The sequence below is a fragment of the Dama dama genome, chromosome 20 (assembly GCF_033118175.1).
Source record: "Dama dama isolate Ldn47 chromosome 20, ASM3311817v1, whole genome shotgun sequence".
Taxonomy (NCBI): domain Eukaryota; kingdom Metazoa; phylum Chordata; class Mammalia; order Artiodactyla; family Cervidae; genus Dama; species Dama dama.
The window spans coordinates 43098954-43120094 of NC_083700.1; the positions used below are offsets into that span (position 1 = coordinate 43098954).

The 21141-nt window shown below is 40.9% G+C and overlaps 1 pseudogene; it reads right to left on the reverse strand.

Moving 5' to 3' along the window:
- Window positions 1-6346: 6346 nt before the first annotated feature.
- Window positions 6347-19704, reverse strand: LOC133074526 (high mobility group protein B1-like; annotated as a pseudogene).
- Window positions 19705-21141: the final 1437 nt, after the last annotated feature.

A 21141-nucleotide genomic window follows, 5' to 3' on the forward strand; every position in this document is an offset into this window, starting at 1 on the left:
CATTTTGCTTTATTCTGTTTTGTCTTAAGGCTGGTATTTTGAGCATAGCATACTGATAGACTGAGGGAAAGGGGCCAAGGGAGTTGGAGAGGCAGAAGGCAAAAGGAAAGCCTAAATGATCTGAAGAAAGAGAAGAGAACAAGATTAAGAATGAGAAAGATTAGCCTTGATCATGTGAGGACCATTCCATCTTCTAAGACAGGGATTAGCAAACTTTTCTTAAAGGGCCAAATAGTAAATACTTTAGAGTTTTTTTGTGTCACAGAGTCTCTGTGGTAACTACTCAGCTCTACCTTCAAACTTCAGAAAAAGCCATAGGTAATACATGAACAAGTGGACATAGTTGCCTTCCAATGAAATTCTATTCACAAAAGCATTCAGCAGACCCAGATACCATAGTTTGCCAATCTCAACTCTAAGATTAGAGGGGCGGAGGTAAGAATAAGAGCAAATGTACTTACATTTATTAATTGGGTTGGCAAGTGGTAAAAATAGTATACTTGTCTAATTACTTCTATTTTCTTTATGAATTACAAATTGGGATCATCCTAAAGGAGATCAGTCCTGGGTGTTCATTGGAAGGACTGATGCTAAAGCTGAAACTCCAATACTTTGGCCACCTCATGCGAAGAGCTGACTCATTGGAAAAGACCCTGATGCTGGGAGGGACTGGGGGCAGGAGGAGAAGGGGATGACAGAGGATGAGATGGCTGGATGGCATCACCGACTCGATGAACTTGAGTTTGAGTAAATTCCAGGAGTTGGTGATGGACAGGGAGGCCTGGCGTGCTGCGATTCATGGGGTCTCAAAGAGCTGGACACGACTGAGTGACTGAACTGAACTGAACTGAACTGAACAACTTTGGGACTCAGCAGAGATTCTTTGGAGAAGAGTGAATATTTGAAATACTTAAACTATAAAAAGGAAATGGATTTCACTTGACTATGAACTATCTGTTCTTTAACTTTCCACATATTTAAGGAATGCCCTGTATATATTAAATCCAAGACAAATTTGTTACCTAAAAAGGTAAAGCAGGGACTTCCCTGGTGGTTCAGTGCTTAAGACTCCTCACTTCCACTGCAGGGGACACGGGTTCAATCCCTGGTCAAGGAACTAAGCTTTCACATGCCACACAGTGCAGCCAAAAAAGAAAAAAAAGGGTGAAACATGCCTGGGGTATGATGAGTAATCCAATGTGATGTGGCTGGAGCAAAGGGCAAATGAAAGAAAATTCTAGGATATGAGAAAAATAATGGGGACTTCCTAACACCAGCTGAGGCATTGGGAGTGTTACAACACAGACACCACTGAGGCAAAACTGAAAATATTGACTTTGGAGTCAGACCTGTGATTGAGTATAGGCTCTGTCACTAACTGTGCTAGTTTCCAAATCTCACTGAACCTCAGTTTTATCATCCATAAAAGGGATGACACTGTTACCTACATATTGGGTTGCAAGAATGAATAACAGTGTGAAGCACCCAGCTTTAGCACTGGGCCAGATAGTTGAGTGCTCAATAAATATTAGCTATTATTAGACATTACACTGAAGTACCAGCTTATTCAACTAATGCCCTACAACCTTCTTTTGCAGATGAATCAGGTGAAAACTTTGCAGGTTTAACAGCTGAGTCAAAAGCAGGTAAGAACCAAGAAGTATTGGAAAACATTCAGGAAGAATGAACATTTCTATTTCCCCCTAAAGATTTATGGTCTGTGAAAAGACTGCAAAGCTGAAGTATCAGGAAACATCTGTCTAAAATCATTCAGACTTTTGGATAGAAATTACAACTCAACATATTATATCTCTGATCAAATGACTACTACACTTGTAGTAGCTTCTTTGGTAAGTCTTACTTAAACTTTTATTTGCCTCTTAAAGGGAAAAGATAAGGGAGAGAAATTCTATCTGAAATAAGCCTGAGATCTGTAACACTAGTAAAATGCTCTAAGTGTGTGCCCTTAAAAATGATGATTATGAAATATTATACAGTATATCTGGAAGGTGACATCAGCTTGCCTAGAGCACACTGCCACTCTTTAGAAGTGTTGTGAAATACAGAAGCAGAACCTGGCTGAAAAAAATGGAAACAAACTGTTATCTGTCTCCTGGTGGAAAGTTTCATTCCTTTACCCCTGCTCAATTCTTTCACTTCTTATTCCTTTTTCCTTATGCTCTATAATTCTTCAGCTAAATTCTGAGCCCAAGAAGGATCCCCAATGCAGGAGAATGGTTAATCATAGGAAACTTGGTATCAGCAGACATGTGTTCAAATCCCAGTCTAGCTACCCAGCTTCCTTCTTACCACACTTAACCCAACTTGTATTGCTTAATATAAACTTTTCTGCTCTATAAAATGAGGATGAATAAATTAAAGAGTTGTTGTACAGATGAAAAGAGAGAGCACATTTAAAGCATTCAGTACTGTGCTTAGTATACTGCCATCAATAAATGATAGGGGCTATGATCTCTACTTCATTGCCATTCAGTTCGAAATATTCAATGTCTCTGTAACTTTTTAAAGGACAAGAGGAAAAAAAAAAAACGCCAGACACTGACCCCAGGAATTCAGAGAGGTAATTAATGAAATAATGTCTAAGAGACCTACTGAATGATATGGGGGAAAGGTAACACACCAGTCTTGATAAGAAGAAAAACAATGCTCACCCACCAACACCTTCACCTGACAACCCTCCTTTACATGATAACAGCTCATACTATGAACACAATAAAAAAAGAAAATCAACATCGTTCACATTTAGCCCCCTCTTAGAAGCTGTTACTGGCCCTAAGACAAAGGTGTCTTTCCTGTCAGCCAGACAGGAATTCTACGGAAGTTACTCTAAAAATTCCTAGGACCTCAAAATGAAACACACATATACCGTTCTCAGAGCAAGTCATTTTAGAAACTTACTGGGACCAAAACCACACTCACTTCACACTAACCTGCTATCTGTGGGGCCCATACTTCCTCTTCTTCATAAGGATATCCGCTTGGGCTATACGGACCCCACATATTCTGAGTTACCTTTTCATTCTTCTAGGTGGCACAAGCCTGTTGTACTCAGGTGAGAAGACAGAAGAATTCTGCCCTATCACATGGGCAGATGTGGTGTTCCATTACCTTCTATCAGCTAGACTATAGGGTTAAGGAACTAGATCAAATTACGGTCTAGGAGCGTTCAGGCATCGAAATGCTAACAAAGGTATGGATGACAGTGGACTGTTGCTTTGCCCTCGGAGAACACCAAACTGACAAAAAGCACAGTCTGAACCTAAAAACCTTACCCCAAACTGCCTAGAAGCTCTTAGAAAAGCAGATGTGTAAAACAATGAAAAGTAAAACTGAAGTGTAAGTTAATGAAAGCTGACAGCATCAGATCCTATTAGCTCCATTCTGCTATTTATAGTGCTGTGGCTCACTCTATCAACACAATCATCGCTAAATTAGATATGACTAACAGTTTTGTTTGATCCAGTTTAATCGGGTCAGATTAATGACCCAGCTGCACACCCATGTGGGAGAACCATTCATCCTAAACGAGATGCTGATGTTTAATGTAGTATCAAATTCTCCCTTTCCAAGTTTGGGCTGAACTATACTGTTAAATTCTTGCCTGGAGAATTCCATGAACAGAGGAGCCTGGTGGGCTACAGCCCATGGGGTCACAAACAGTCGCACATGACTGAATGACTAACATACTGTTAAATTAACCCGTCTTTCCCTCCAGCAGAAGCCTGTAGCCAGTGGAGGACTCAGCTAGCTCAGGCTGTCGTGCCAGCAACTTCTCAGGAGCTAAAGACCAGCTGAAGGGAGTGCTTGACTCTAAGTTAGAGATGCTAACCATTTCTGGTAGTGAAGAATGAAGAGCCAGGCGTCCTGGATTCAACTCCCTGCACTATCACTTGTTAGGAATTAGGTCTTGGCCAAGTTTCTTAATCTCAATAAACTTGTTTCTTCATTTGTAAAGCAGAGGTAATGCTACCTACTCTATAGCAGGGATACACAATCTCTGGGATCTAATGCCTGATGATCTGACCTGGAGCTGATGTAATAACAATAGAAATAAAGTACATGATAAATGTAATGAACTTGAATCATCCTAAAACCATCCCCCTCCCTGCCCCCTGTCCATGGAAAAGCAGTCTTCCATGAAACCTGTCCTTGGGGCCAAAAAGGTTGCGGACTGCATCATAGAGTTTGTTTTTGTTTCTTTTAAACCTCTGAAATTAGTTTATTAGTATCATCCAGGACTCAGATGTTCAGTATTCCTCCTGAAATTACATAGACAAAAGCAAATGGAAAGAACCCAAGTCAAAATTCTATAATAAAACAGCAGTCCCTCACAAAAGCATGTAAAATTACAAGAATGTTATTTTAAAACACCGGCACTTTAAGAGAACAATAATCTCAAAAGCCACAAAATTGCCAAATTGTTCCCCAAACTGCTAAGCAGATAAACATATGACCCTAATCAATGAGCTTGAGGTTTGTAAACAGAAGTAAAATTCAAATAAATCAGATAGTTCATACTGAAATACAAAGTGTCTTTTTCCCTCAGGTCTATTCAATTTATAAAGGGTCAACCCATAACATAGGAAGATATACCTGATTTAAAATGTGGTATACAATTTTTGGGCTCCAAAATCACTGCAGATGGTGATTGCAGCCATGAAATTAAAAGACGCTTACTCCTTGGAAGGAAAGTTATGACCAACCTAGATAGCATATTAAAAAGCAGAGACATTACTTTGCCAATAAAGGTCCGTCTAGTCAAGGCTATGGTTTTTCCAGTGGTCATGTATGGATGTGAAAAATGGACTGTGAAGAAAGCTGAGTGCGGAAAAATTGATGCTTTTGAATTGTGGTGTTGGAGAAGACTCTTGAGAGTCCCTTGGACTGCAAGGAGATCCAACCAGTCCATCCTAAAGGAGATCAGTCCTGGGTGTTCATTGGAAGGACTGATGTTGAAGCTGAAACTCCAATACTTTGGCCACCTCACGCGAAGAGCTGACTCATTGGAAAAGACCCTGATGCTGGGAGGGATTGGGGGCAGGAGGAGAAGGGGATGACAGAGGATGAGATGGCTGGATGGCATCACCGACTCGGTGGACATGAGTTTGAGTAAACTCCGGGAGGTGGTGATGGACAGGGAGGCCTGGCATGCTGCGATTCATGGGGTCGCAAAGAGTTGGACATGGCTGAGCGACTGCACTGAACTGATACAATTTTAAAAGTCAATCCAATTAATTAAAAATACCTTTAACCAACAGTCTCAAGTTTCCTAAACAGTCTATATTTAGATAAACAGGAGAAGACATTTATAGCCAGCACTTTTTCCCCCAGAGCCTTTGCTGGGACAAACATCAACAAAAAAACAATACAGCAGTCTTGTATTTTAAGGTCACGCTTTTGGGGATACATTCTCAAGTCTTTAACATGGGAACTGCAAATAAAACTGCCATTACATGGTAATGGGAGTTAAAGAGTATAGAGTCTTCATGTAAAGATTAGAACATACTTTTCTTTCTTTTTTTTTTTTTTTTTAGAACATACTTTTCTATTAGCCCTTCAAAGATTGACTTTCAAAATGTTTGATTCTAATAATCCCATGCTGTGAGTAATACCATTACTCTTCACTTTGGAAATATAACTGGGCTATGTGAAATCTGCTATTAACTGGTCAAGATTTAAGTTTCAGTTATGGATGAAAACTGTCTCAATTCAACTTTTATACCCTCATCATGGGTAGGCAGGGTGCATAGACAAAAGCTTTTTATCAGCTAACTATATGAAAGATAAACACTGTAATAATTCGTGTGATCCAGAATAGGCAAAAGCAAAAGACTAGCTTCCCCTTAAAAAGAAAAATGTTCAGACCTATGAAAAGGACAATACTAATTTTAAAAACTGTGTTTACTTATAAGAATTCAGAATGTTAACAACACTGCTGCAATTTTTTCTTTTTTTATAATTACAGAGTGGTATTCAGTTAACAGAACAACAATTATTCATATAAGCTGCATCAGAGACAACTGAAGATGAAAAAACTACCATCCCCATATATACCTAATTTACGCTGCATACCAACAAGAACCTGATTTAAATTTCCATGCCTATCTACAACCCCCATCCCGCACCAGGCAAGATTAGTGGCTATTGAAAATACCATCAGAACACATTTGGGACTGTGTTAACTATACAAAAAAAGACACTGTACAGTTTAAAAACAAATCTTACACAGCCTTACATTTCAATGTTTTTCTTTAAAAGGAGTGAGTTGTGTACAGGGGGGTTAAACGCTTTGTAGACAAAAAAAAAAAACTGCACCAGAACCAACTTATTCATCATCATCATCTTCTTCTTCTTCCTCCTCATCCTCTTCATCTTCTTACTCCTCTTCATCCTCTTCATCTTCCTCATCTTTCTCCTCTTCCTTCTTTTTCTTGCTTTTTTCAGCCTTGATGACTCCCTTTTTGCTGCATTAGGCTTCCCTTTAGCTAGGTATGCAGCTGTATCCTTTTCGTACTTTTCCTTCAGCTTAGCAGCCTTCTTCTCATAGGGCTGCTTGTCATCTGCAGCAGTGTTATTCCACATCTCTCCCAGTTTCTTTGCAACATCACCAATGGACAGGCCAGGATGGTCCTGTTTGATTTTTGGACAATACTCAGAACAAAACAAGAAAAAGGCTGAAGGAGGCCTCTTGGGTGCACTGGGATCCTTGAACTTTTTTGTTTCCCCTTTAGGAGGGATGTAAGTCTTCATTTCTCTTTCATAACAGGCCTGGTCCGCCTTTGCCATGTCTTCAAATTTTCCTCTCTCTGTAGCAGACATGGTCTTCCACCTCTCTGAGCACTTCTTAGAAAACTCTGAGAAGTTGGCTGAAACATCCGGGTGCTTCTTCTTGTGCTCCTCCTGGCAAGTTTGCACAAAGAACGCATATGATGACATTTTGCCTCTGAGGATCTCCTTTGATCATTTTTAATTATCTTTCCTCCGAGAGGCAGAGAGTTGCCAAGTGCCCATCCGGCTTTCACTTGCCCCGGCACTGTCTCTATCCAGCATAGAGTTTTTGATGATTAAATGAAATAATCCATTTAAACTGTTTACAATAAATACCTGGCATATAGTAAGCCCTCACTGAATGTCAGCTGCAACTAGCAGTAATAAACATCAGGCTAAAGGAAGCTTTCTTGATAGTTGCTTTCTCAGAAACATACAATTGACACATACACTAGCCAAGGATTCTAAAGTTCAGAACTGTTGGCATTTTAGACTCGATAATTCTTTGTTATGGGGGACTGTCCTAAGCACTGTAGGATGTTTGGCAGCATCCTTGACATTTAACCACTATGGAGCACTGTCTCAGTTGTAACATCCCGTAATGTCTCTAGACATTGCTGTATGTCTCTGGGGCAGGAGAGGGAAGCAAAATTGCCTCAGTTTGACAACTACCGTGCTAGAGCAATTAATAGCTGCTATTCAGGACATTGACGCTCCATCTTTGTCTTATCACTCTTGCCTAAATGTCCCATCAACTATGTCTACTAGGTAACTCAATGATAAGTGAGTCACATACATAAAAGGCTGCCTTAAAATGACTTCCTCCTTTGCTGTTAATTCAATTCTGTGAAGACACACGTGTCTCCACACAGTGTCTATTATTTTTGCCTCAGTGGTCTCAGTACCCAGCACACAATGGACAATGAATGAATGGTGAATGAATTATGAATATACCCTTGCACTTTTTTGTTTTGCTAAACAACTCAGAGCAGCACTCAGGTTTCCTCACCCTTACTTGACTCCAGTCAAAAAACAAAGGAGATAAACCCTGAGCACACCCTGAAACTCTCACATGCCATGAGGAAACATGATCAGCTGAGCCGAGCCGGGTAAGCAGGAGCAGGAGAGGGCAGGAACACCCTTGCCACAGAGCTTCAGGGCATGGAGTCAAACTGAACACCAGCCCATCTCCATAAAATAGCACCAAGGGTTGAGCTGGAGAAGAGGGTCCAAGTAGGTCAGTGAGCAAAAGACCTGCAGCAAGTCCTGAGATGAGAGGGTTGAACCAGTGTAGTTACAGAGCAGAGCAAGGAACAGAAGCTCAGAAGAATTATCTGAGAAATCCCATGGACACGTGGAAACGTGCTTGGCTGGATGTGAACAGGTTTCAGACAACTGTGACAGGGTCACTTCAGTTCAGCTCAGTTCAGTTGGTCAGTCGTCTCCGACTCTTTGCGACACCATGGACTACACCATGCCAGCCTTCCTTGTCCTTCACCAACTTCCAGAGCTTGCTCAAACTCATGTCCATTGAGTCAGTGATGCCATCCAACCATCTCATCCTCTGTCATCGCTTTCTCCTCCTACCTTCAATCTTTGCCAGCATTAGGGTTTATTCAAATGAGTTGGTTCTTTGCATCAGGGGGCCAAAGTATCAGAGCTTCAGCTTCAGCATCAGTCCTTCCAATGAATATTCAGGACTGATTTCCTTTAGGATTGGCTGCTTTCATTTCTTTGCAGTCCAAGGAACTCTCAAGAGTTTTCTCCAACACCACAGTTCAAAAGCATCAATTCTTCAGCACTCAGCTTTCTTTATAGTCCAACTCTCACATCCATACATGACTACTGAAAAAACCATAGCTTTGACTGTATGGACCTTTGCTGGTAAAGAAATGTCTCTGCTTTTTAATTTGCTGTCTAGGTTGGTCATAGTTTTTCTTCCAAGGAGCAAGGGTCTTTTAATTTCATGGCTGCAGTCACCATCTGCAGTGACTTTGGAGCCCAAGAAAATAAAGTCTGTCAATGTTTCTATTGTTTCCCCATCTATTTGCCATGAAGTGATGGGACTAGATGCCATGATCTTAGTTTTATGAACGCTGAGTTTTAAGCCAACTTTTTCACTCTCCTCTTTCACTTTCATGAAGATGCTGTTTTCATCAGGGGTCACTTAGGGTCTCAAAATGAAATGAGACCCAGATTCTGTCATCCATGGTTCCAGTTCCCCCTGCCAGCTTCATATCCAGTACAATTTTAATCCATATATTCTCTCTTCAGGTCAATAATAAACATGCTGAAAAAAACTTTTCCTTAGAAACTATTATTATTTCCCCAGTGGCCCATTAAATAAAGGTGTTTAATTCTGTAAAGAACAACTTAAATATGCTATAGAATAACAACATGTATTACAAAGTTCAGCAAACAGAATTTTCAAGTGAAATCACTTCAATTATTTTCATATGAAACCCCAAAGTGATGCAACTGTATCAGGTGATTGCATGGTATTTCTGAAGTACACAATGAGGATTCTTAAATCCCTGGTTATTTGTTACTGAGATATAAACTAGTAAACAAAGACACAGTTCTCTCAAGTCATGTCAGATATATCTACTGTCCCTTCCTTGCCCAGTGCTCCATTTTAATTCAGCTAAAATTTATTTTTTCTTTGGTTCTGTGTCCTTTATTTTCAAAGGTATGCAGATTTGGATGTGATAATAAAAGCTTATAATCCAGGTGAGAAATTTCTTCTAGGGTCATATGTAGGAAAAGCTATATACTTCCTTTACAGAAAATAGTGGGTTTGGGGGAGGAGATGAGAGGGGGAGGGGGAGAGGGAATAACTAGTAACATATCATGTCTCCTTTATCACTTTCACCAGGAATCCTAGACCATACTTGAAAGAAACTCAGTTCTAGTGGTTCATCTGCTTTTATACCTGGGGTCAACTTTCTATTCAAGCTTTTATTTCTCTGAGCCTGATTTTTAATTTATTCATAGCTCTTCACTTTATGGTATGTGTTTATTACAAGTCTCCAAAAATATTTTGTGAAATGAGGCAAAACATGAATAAAAACTAAGCAATGATCAAAATTTTATATTATGTAGATGACACTGTAAAAGGAGAGACAAGGTTAGCTTTAGTAATTAGTCAAATATAAATGAAAGGCAAGAATGTTAGACAGCATACAACATCTGTTTCTAGCATTGAGGGTTTGGTTTTTTGTTTTTTTTTTTAAGATTTCTGATAAAAATGCAGAAATGCAGAACCCTCTTGGAGGGTTAAATACCTTAAGGCATTATCAGTAAGTTAGCAGCTTACTGAAGACTAGCTAATATGTGCGCAGGATTATATACAGGAGCGGGTCCACCAGGGAAAAAACATAGAAAGGGTAGGTAAGACAGGATCAACCTCACTTCCTCATTTTTAAATGGTGCCGCTGCAGTCACAAGGACCCACCTGGAAACACTTTATAGTTTCTTTGCGCTGTTGGTAAACACATTAGTCATAGTGACTGCCCCACCCATTGCCCTCCTGAAGGGGCAATTCCGGGACCCACGCTTCAGCTCAGGAAGACAGCCCTGACCAGAAGACAGTCAGCTCTGACTCCCATCCCAGCCTATGATAGATACAAGACTTGCTATTTAGCCTAATTCAGCGGCAGAAAACTAAACACAGGGGAAGTCATTTCCATAATTATCTTGCTATTCCCAACATTTTCCCTCATTAAATTAGAATGGTCAATTCTGAGCTAAACAAAAATCTCTGCTCTTTAATTTTGCTTTCCATGTTTTGGGTAGTTAATATACAAACATGGTTCAGAATTCAAAAAAGACACCCTCCCTCCTGGGCCTAGAGCTTTTTAGTTGCCCAATGAAAGAAACAATATTGTCCGTTTATAGCTAGCCTTCCAGAAATTTTCTATTAATTCATACAAACTTAAGAGTCGCAGAAGCTTTTTCAGTTTCAGGAAACTGAGAAAAACTCATTTTTTCCCCTTTAAACTACTGCATTCAATTCACATTCCTAAATTCTATTTCAAAAGACTTGTGAGCTTTGTTGTCCTTTCCCATTTTATCACTACTGCAAAAGTGGCTTTAATTTTCTCCCTGACTCTATTAATCTCCCTTCATCCACATGGCTACCAGAGTAATCTTTACTGTCATTATTGTTATTAAATATATTATGAAATATGTATACTACAGATATGTACACTATAAATATATTATACATACAAAATGGCATAGATGATATGTGTGTGCTTTTTAGAACAACATACCACATGCCTACCACCAGCTTGAGTCATAGAATATGAACAGCACTTTGGAAACCTGCTTTGTGCCTTTTGTTGCCTGTTTGTCTTTCCCTCCCTCTGCCCCAGAGTAATTACTTTTCTGAACACTGAATTCTCCCATTATCTTGGGATTTATTGTACCCCAATAAAGTAAATGAATAGTGTTGCATGGTTTTGAAGTTTTCATAAGGGAATTACACTGAACGTATGTCTCTGTGACATGTCAGATACCTTTGTTTTCATCTCTCAAAGTTCCACTGTCTTTTAAGATATTTTGAAAGTGAAAGTGAAAGCTGCTCAGTCGTGTTGGACTCTTTGCAACCCCATGGACTATAGAGTCCATGGAATTCTCCTGGCCAGAATACTGCAGTGGGTAGCCATACCCTTCTCCAGGGGATCTTCCCAACCCAGGGATTTAACCCAGGTCTACCACATTGCAGGCGGATTCTTTACCAGCTGAGCCACAAGGGAAGCTTAAGATGCTGTCTATGTCTCTAACTAGCATTCAATCTTTTCCCTAGCTTTTTGAACATATGGAATATAGTCATATTTTAATGTTGTTATGCATAATTTCACTTATCAGTTCTGAGTGAGTTTCTACTGATGTATTTTTTCCTAGACTTAAAGTTCATATTTTTCTGCCACACTGATTGCCTGGTGATTTCTGATTGGATGGCAAACATTGTTTTTTCCCTTGTTAGGAGCTGGATATTTATATATATTTTGTAACTAGCCTGGAGATTGGTCTAGGCCACAGTTAAGTTAGTAGGAGACAGTTGGCTCTTTCATATCTGTCTTTCAAGATTGTTCTGTGTACGTGTGCTTAGTCGTTCAGTCATGTCCGACTCTTTGCGACCCCAGGGACTGCAATCCGCCAGGCTCCTCTGTCCATGGAATTCTCCAGGCAAGAATACTGGAGTGGATTGCCGTGCCCTCCTCCAGGGGATCTGCCCAACCCAGGGATCGAACCCAGGTCTCCCACATTGCAGGTGGATTCTTTACTGTCTGAGCCACCACGGAAGCCCTCAATATTGTTAGGTGGGCCCAATTCAGTATTTATTCTAGGGCTGATGATTCCTCACTTCTGAGCCACGTTTGTTCTGAGTTCTCTATACAATGTCCTATGAACTATGAGGATTTCTAATTTGGTAGGAGGTGCAGGGAATGAGAATGGGCAGTGGACAGGTACTTTTCATAGCCCCATGTGAACACCAAGTGTCATTTTCTAGGGTGATTCTTTCAAATCTCAGGTAGTTTCCTCATGTACACGCACTCTTCAGCAGCTCTCTGCATATTGGAAGGGAACCCTCTGCAGGTCTCTGGACTGTTCCATGATGCTCACTCTGTCTCTTCTCCAGTACTCTGTCCTGAAAACTGTAGCCATCCAGATTACTTCAAGCTCTCAGTTGGTATCCTCAAATCAGAGGGCTCACCAGGCTATACCAGGGCCTTCCATCCCTCTGCCATGGCCTGAAAACTTTCTCTTGGCAGTCATCTAGGGCAATCACAGGGCTCACTGTTTTTTTATCTCTCAAAGAACACTATCCTTCATTGTCTGATGTTTAATATCTTGAAATTTATCATCTCATATATTTTTTTTTTCACTTTTTAAGTCATCTCAGGCAGAATGATAAATTTACTCCATGTTGGATGCAAGTGGAAACCAGATAAATTTCTTTTTATTATATTACATAAATATCCTCAAAGTTAAAAGTTTTAGGTCCCTCATACATAAAATTCTTACACAACCAAAAAGTTTTTAAATTTTATAAATTAATTATAATCAAATCCAAAAGGGAATCAGTAACATTAAGGTGATTAATGATGTGATCTGGTTTAAACAAGACATGTTACTAATTGCTCCAGCATAAGTTTGCTTTAGTTTGGCTGTGGTGACTCACTTCTCCCATCAGTTCTCTGTATTTCAACCACTGAAAAATATTCATCTCATTCACCCTCCACTTTATTAAGTCCACTCCTGCTCTCTTTGGTTTCTATGCAGTTATATGTGCAACTGTGGATACTGAAATTTCATAACAGTATTTAGTTATAAAATGGGTACCCAGATGGTCATGAATATGCTTACCTTAATTTTTAAATAATCACTGAAGTGAGAAAACAAAAAAATTCTTTTTCTTTATTTTAAATTCTTGTGTAGAACATGCAGTTTGATATGCATTGATTCAATGCAAGACAATAAAGCTTCTATCAAGTTGGTAGCCACACTGAAAAGACTAAAGATGTATTTGAGCCAAGAAAATTCTTCCAAGATAATCTCTACCTCATGTAAGATGATTGACAATGAGGAGAACCAGGGACTGAAGTTACAATGAGCTAAAAAAATACCCGCAAGAGAAAGGTGGGGAAACTCTATAAGAATAACCAAAATACCTGCTAGAAAAAAGCACAGAGTATAAAAGTGAATGTGACAGCAGATCAACTGCGAAGGAGGAAAATAAGAAGAGAAACTAAAGAAGAAGAATCCAAAGAGTATCACTGATAGGAAACAAACAAACAAAAGAAGAGACAGGGAAAAAGAGATTATTTAGGATGTTTATGGATAACACAGGAGTGACAGAAAGAGATGCATCTCCAGGGAAGGAGAGGAGAAGCTACACCAGCCAAACTGACAAAGGAAAGTCAGCGCAGCTTTTGGCAAAAGCCAGAGTATAGATCTAAATCACATACAGAATGCAACCAAGTTCTTTCACAGGGGGCAAGGTTGAGTTTTTCAGCCCTGCATTGAACTAGCCTCTCTGGAAAACTAAGTGACTTGCATCCCTCATATGACAAGAATTCAGCAAGACAGCAAAAGAGAACACTATCTGGTGCTTCCTTTCTGCAGAGACTTGATCTCAGTTTTAAAGTTGTGTTTGTGGTTCTCTATTTCTGCTTCTGGTTCCCTGAGTGCTCCCCTGGTTTGACCTATAACTTCTCCATGACCCTGGACTCTCACGAAATTTTTCCCACTGGGGACTTTTCTAAATTGCGCTTCACTCTGGCCTTTTCACTGGTTTTCTTGAGCCTGGTGGCTCAGATGGTAAAGAATTCACTTGTCATGCAGGAAACCCAGGTTTGATCCCTGGGTCAGGAAGATCTCCTGGAGAAGGAATGGGTACCCACTCCAGTATTCTCGCCTGGAGAATTCCATGGACAGAAAAACGTGGTGGGCTACAGACCGTGAGGTCGCAAAGAGTCGGACATGATTGAAAGGCTAACACTTGCCTTCTGGCCTTTTCATCGGCTTTCTTGAACCTGGTTTACTGTGTTTCTCCCTGATTCAGTGATGCCACCTGCCACCCCCGCCCCCCAAAGTGAGGGAAAGTCCTCCAGGAAACAGAAAGACTCCGATTATGGAAAAAGGAGAGCCATCAGAGTAATTATGCTCCCAGTGGTGAAGTCCCCACAGAGACCTAAGAGATAGGTGGGATGCCAAGATCTGTTTAGTTGTTTGGCAAGGATGCATGTCTAGGTGATCTAATAGCTATGTACACCAACTGAATGTTATGAAGTGCACTTGAAAAATCTCAACTAAAGAGTGCTCCTGCCTCAGAATCCCCACTACGCAGCAGGGGTCAGCTGTCTACACGAACCTAGACGATGCATTGGAGTGGACAAGTGGGTGCCAGGAAAGTGAGAGAAAACGGGGAAAGGCAGGACTCTGGGCTCCTGGTCTTTGGTTGGAAAATCTTTCCCCTTTGTATTGTCTGGTGGTGACAGAGAGTGGGGAGAAACCTGAGACACATCAGGAACGAAATGAGATGCCATGCCCTATTTCAGCTCAAAGGCTCCTGAGGAATCCAGCATCATCCACTGTCCACACGCTCCACTTTGGAGGTGGTAACGTCAGGCTCAGCGTGACAGAACTCCAAGTTCTCTTCACTGGACACGCTTTCATGACAGAGAGTCTACTGAGGGCATCCACCGGATTTGTCTGAAAAGGCAGCACTTAGGTGGTAGGTCCAAAGACGGCCTATAATTCAGGAGATCTTATAGCTTCACCATGTAGGTTCATTTCACCGGAAGAAATCACTGCCTTATTCTTATTTAAGAATATACTAATTATTTAGAAATAAAATTCTGCCCAAGAAAGCAGAAATATTTTAATGGCTTTTATCTCTATATTGTCATTTTTTGTTCTCTGTAAGTATCTGAATCTTTCCACTTAGTTTATAATAAAAATTGGATGCTAGTAAAATATACAAAGAATTTTAAAACTGGAAAGACCATCAGACTCTAGTGCTCTTTATTTTTATAAAAGAATCCAAGTCTAGAATGATTAAATATTGCAATAGAAGTCATACCCTGTAAAAGCTCAAAAATAGTATTCCTGTGAAAAATCCAAGGCTCTAAGGACTTAGTTAATTCACCCAAAATCAAAAACTAACAAATGATGAAGCGCATATTCAAATTCAGATGTCTCCACTGGCTTTGGAGACAGCCGTGATATGGTTGTGAAAGAGCAATCCGGACACCAGTACCCGTTATGCTATGCAGCCTTTCTCATGCAGATAGAGAACTGTTTTGCATACCTAGATCGGTAACGTGCCACATTCTGAATCAATACTAAGCAAAGGCAAAAAAAAGGATTTGGGGTTGTCTACTTGTGTTTCTGGAATCTAATCTTACTGTAAACAGAGTAACAACTTGCACCTGTTTATTCCGCATTCCCCCCCCCCCCACCCCGGAGTCTTAAATTTAATTCTTTCTAGCTATTCCTTAGCCCTGGAGCTTCCTGGAGCAGTGTTCCTTTAAAGATGTTATGTGGACCACCTCAATAAGGGTCATGCCCTTGAGCTCCTTTTTAAAATATACAGATTCCAATAAAATAAAATATACAGATTCCTGCATCCCACCCAGAATTACCCAGTCAGTATTTCTAGGACGGAGGGGTGGATTGGGAGTTGTCATCTTTATAAGTCTCCCTGCAGGCGTATGTACATTGAAATTTGAGAGTCACTGAGATAATACAGAAATGTCACTGACTGAGACTGTAACGCTCAACGTAATTTTTAAGTAATGCTCAAAATTCTCCAAGCCAGGCTTCAGCAATACCTGAGCCGTGAACTTCCAGATGTTCAAGCTGGTTTTAGAAAAGGCAGAGGAACCAGAGATCAAATTGCCAACATCCGCTGGATCATCAAAAAAGCAAGAGAGTTCCAGAAAAACATCTACTTCTGCTTTATTGATTATGCCAAAGCCGTTGACTGTGTGGATCACAATAAACTGTGGAAAATACTGAAAGTTATGGGATTCCAGACCACCTGACCTGCCTCTTGAGAAACCTATATGCAGGTCAGGAAGCAACAGAACTGGACATGGATCAACAGACTGGTTCCAAATAGGAAAAGGAGTACGTCAAGGCTGTATATTGTCACCCTGCTTATTTAACTTATATGCAGAGTACATCATGAGAAACGCTGGGCTGGAAGAAGAACAAGCTGGAATCAAGACTGCTGGGAGAAATATCAATAACCTCAGATATGCAGATGACACCACCTTTATGGCAGAAAGTGAAGAGGAACTAAAAAGCCTCTTGATGAAAGTGAAAGAGGAGAGTGAAAAAGTTGGCTTAAAGCTCAACATTCAGAAAACTCAGATCATGGCATCTGGCCCCATCACTTCATGGGAAATAGATGGGGAAACAGTGGAAACAGTGTCAGACTTTATTTTGGGGGCTCCAAAATCACTGCAGATGGTGACTGCAGCCATGAAATTAAAAGACTCTTACTCCTTGGACTACAAGGAGATCCAACCAGTTCATCCTGAAGGAGATTAGTCCTGGGTGTTCATTGGAAGGACTGATGCTGAAGCTGAAACTCCAATACTTTGGCCACCTCATGCAAAGAGTTGACTCATTGGAAAAGACCCTGATGCTGGGAGGGATTGGGGGCAGGAGGAGAAGGGGATGACAGAGGATGAGATGGCTGGATGGCATCACCGACTCAATGGGCATGAGTTTGAGTAAACTCTGGGAGTTGGTGATGGACAGGGAGGCCTGGCGTGCTGCGATTCATGGGGTTGCAGAGTTGGACATGACTGAGTGACTGAACTGAACTGAGACTGTAACAGTTTGCCTGGAAATAATAGAACTGAAATCGTGATTAGAATAGAGTTGCCTCCGGGAAAATCCTTCCTTAGTTACAAAGCTGAACTTTTACAAAAGTGCAATTTAAAAACTATCTTCAACTGCCTTCAGAATCTATTTTATGGATTATTGCAGATACACAATAATCTGGAAAATAGTGAAAAATGAAAAGAATCAGCAATTCCCACTAGACAGCTACTTTTAATATTTTGATATATTATCTTCTTTTTCTTTTCTTCAAGAAAGCAGCCTTTTTGTAACTTTGAGGATGACTTAAAAATGAACTCCTTAGTCAAAAACAATATTGTGTCAAACCTCCTTTAGTACAAGGATAGTCACATCGGTAGAACTGATAGGGTCAGAGTAAAGGGACAAAGTAGGTGATTAAATAGTTAATCCCACTAGGGGCCTCTAAGTAGAAAAAATATGGGAGACCCCTTTAAGTTAATGACTGCTCAAGAAAGCAGGTTTGCTTAACCACAAAATCAGGCACCCTTGCTTAGCAACAAAATCATACAACAGAAGCACAGGACACGCCCTAAAACAATAAAACAATAGTGGCCTGAGACCTACATCCCACCCAGTGAGCTGAGTAGTTAATGATCCCTAGAACATGCTTTCTGCACACATAAAAACAGTAATTTGTGGACCTAGCTTGACCATGTAGAGACAAGAAAACTCCCCTGCTCAACCTGGAGGAGGAACTGATGATGGAAGCAAGATATCTGCCCAAGAGAGATAAAAGTTCTCTCCCTCCCCACCTTTTCTTTGATTATAAAACTGTAGCCAGGTAAGTTCTCAGGGAGCGGCATTTCTCACCCGCCCGCTTTGTAAACCTCACAAAAGTCCTGTTCTAATAAATCACTTCTTATCTATCATTTTACCTCTTGCTGAATTCTTTTCTGCACTGAGACATAGAGAACTGTGATACTGAATCTCTTCAGAGCCCCAGGAAACAAGTTTCAGAACCATTGTGGTCAGGGATGATAAAGCTATATCCTGACTGACTCCTTTCCAGGGAGGACAAACTGCTGCCCCCTGCATTATGACCAACCTGTCATGAAACTGTCATCAACCTATCTTCTGATCTTTCTCAGAGGAAAGCACTGTGTAAAGGGCCCAGCATCAGTCTACTGTTGGCAGGTTATGCACTCAGCCAGACCAGCCTTGATGGGGTTAAGCCCACGTTGCTGGGCCCACCCATAACCTTTGCTCCCACCACTGTGGCTGGTGAGCACTAAGGTAACTGCAGAAAGAGGCTGACATTCAGAGTGGGTTATTTTATCCACCTTTTTATTTAAAGTTTCTGCTACATGGATGCCATTTGCTGAGTAATGTGGGACATAAACTTTTTTCACACTCTGTATTCATTCTGAAAGTTTCATCTATGTAACTCTTTCCCCATCCTCTTTGTCAGCAATCTGCCAAAACTTTTTTCTGGGTCCCCACCGTGTAAACAAACTGCCAGTCACTGTCGATGAATTAGTGTATCTGCACTTTTGACCCTCTCTCAACCCAGACACAAACATATTGCTCAAAGTTCTACCCAGAGAGAGGATTTTCCATCACAACTGTCTTGCAGGGCCACCTCTGAATGGGGTTATAATGCTGCAGCCATCTGCCGCCAGTTGATGGCAACACATTGTGAAAACCATCTATAAACTAGGCCTTAGCTTTTTTTTCCTTCTTCAGTCAAATGGCTTCTCCTGATGCGTAGCACAGGCTCTAGAGCACAAGAGCTTCAGTAGCTGCGGCTCCCCGGTTGTGCAGGACACAGACTCAATAGTTGTGCGGCATGGGCTTAGTTGGGGTTCCCAGGTGGCACTAGTGGTAAAGAACCCATCTGCCAACGCAGGAGACACAGGTTTGATCCCTGGCTTGGGAAGATCCCCTGCAGGAAGGCATGGCAACCCACTCCAGTATTCTTGCCTGGAGAATCCCACGGTCAGAGGAGCCTGGCGGGTTACAGCCCATAGAGTCACAAAGAGTTGGACATGACTGAAGCAACTTAGCTCGCAGACATAGCCTTAGTTGCTCCATGGCATGTGGCATCTTCCCCAAAGAGGGATCAAACCCAATGTCTCCTGCATTGGCAGGCAGATTCTCTGTCGCTGAGCCACTAGGGAAGCCCTTTAGGTTTCTTTGAAGGAGGATGGAAAGACCTTTGTAAAAAGGACAGCGGCATATTGTTAAGCAAAACCAAAGGACATCATTGTTGTAAGACAGAAACACATAGATACTAAATGACCAAAAAAATAGATTCTGCTAGCTATTCACTGTCTCTCAGCTCCAAGCACTCCATTCAAGACTCTGCTCATGATGTTTGGATGTATGTACTAAAATTTCCCGATGGTTAGATTCCGCAAAACGGAAGCCTAAGGTGGAGGTTGGAAAGAGGAAGGACTCCTCCTGCTTCCAGTTCCTCTCAGGCTTGCTCCAGCAGCAGCAGCAGCTGCCGCCACTGTCAGCTGTGACTTGAGCTTTTTTCAGCTGGCCCCGCCACAGATCCTGCTGCGCTCCCTTGGGCAGTGAGAACATTAGATCCACTGTGCCTCCTCAGCTGCTGTACCATGCCGCCCGAACCACCTAAGCACCTGTCAGGTTACCTCCCTCTCCTTTGAAAGTCTGAGTACCAACATTACGCTTCTGAGGTCTGAAAACCAGCTGAAATGTACTCCTTCTTGAGAAATGATCATCAGTCCCAGAGAGCCTCTCCTTCAAAGCTATGCTGCTAACTCGCTTCAGTTGTGTCCAGCTCTGTGCGACCCTAAGGACTAGAGCCCACCAGGCTCCTCCATTCATGGGATTCTCCAGGCAAGAGTACTGGAGTGGCTGGCAAATCAGTATTAGTATTAGGGGGTCTCCAAAGAAACAGAACCAATACAAGAAAGATAAACAGAAAGACATACACATACAGAGAGAGACTTACCAGATATTGGCTCATGTGATCATGGAGCCTGAGAGGCCCCACATCTGCAAACTGGGGACCCAGGAAGGCCAGAAGTGTTGTTCAAAGGCCCGAGAGCCAGAGAGCCAGTGGTGCAGGTTCCTGTCTGTGTCTGAAGGCCTAAGAATCACGAGCATAACGGGCAGGGAAACAGTCATGTCCCAGCTCCAGCAATCAGGTAAAGGGCAAACTCAGCCTTCCCCTACCTTCCTGTTCCCTTCAGGCCCCCAGCGGATCACATGAAGCACAGCTACGTTAGGGAGGGCGATCTGCTTTGCTCAGTTCATCAATTCAAACGTTCATCTCTTCTAGAAACCCTCTCACAGACATGCCAAAAATACTGTTTAAACAGATGTGGGAGTCAAGAGTTTTCAACCTAAGTTTCAACAGTTCTAGCAAAGAACTTAATCAATGTTATAAATATTGTCGTTTTAAAATAAAACTATTCCATCACTCCAAATTTACCCACTAGACTCTAAAAATCAGCTGTTTTAATATCCACCATCTCCATTTAAAAAATACATTCCACCTCACCCACAATTTTACACTTAAAAGTTCACAGTCACATTTCTCTATAATAAAAATGTATGTTAATTTGTGCCACTTTAAAATTTTCAGTGTACACAATTCAAATTTTTAAAAATTTCTTCTGGCTTGATTAATTACAATTAGCATTATTATACAATGGAGTATAAAAATACATTTTGACATACTACTAAATATAAAGGTAAAATTTATGGAAATATCTATTAATGAAATTGATGTTGCTTTAAAAAAAATAAGATCATGTATCTGTGGACAGACAATGTTAATTATTGGGATGAGATGGAGCTCAATGGAAATAACAAAAATATTATCAAGTGTGGGGCTTAAAAATATATTAATAATCATGTGTATTATTTATAAATTATTAATAATATAGATTATAGAAGCTACAACACACTTCAGATAGTAGGGATGAATAGAAAGCAGAGACGTGACTTATAATTCTTACTAACCAGTAATCTCCCAAAGTTTAAAGAAAATAA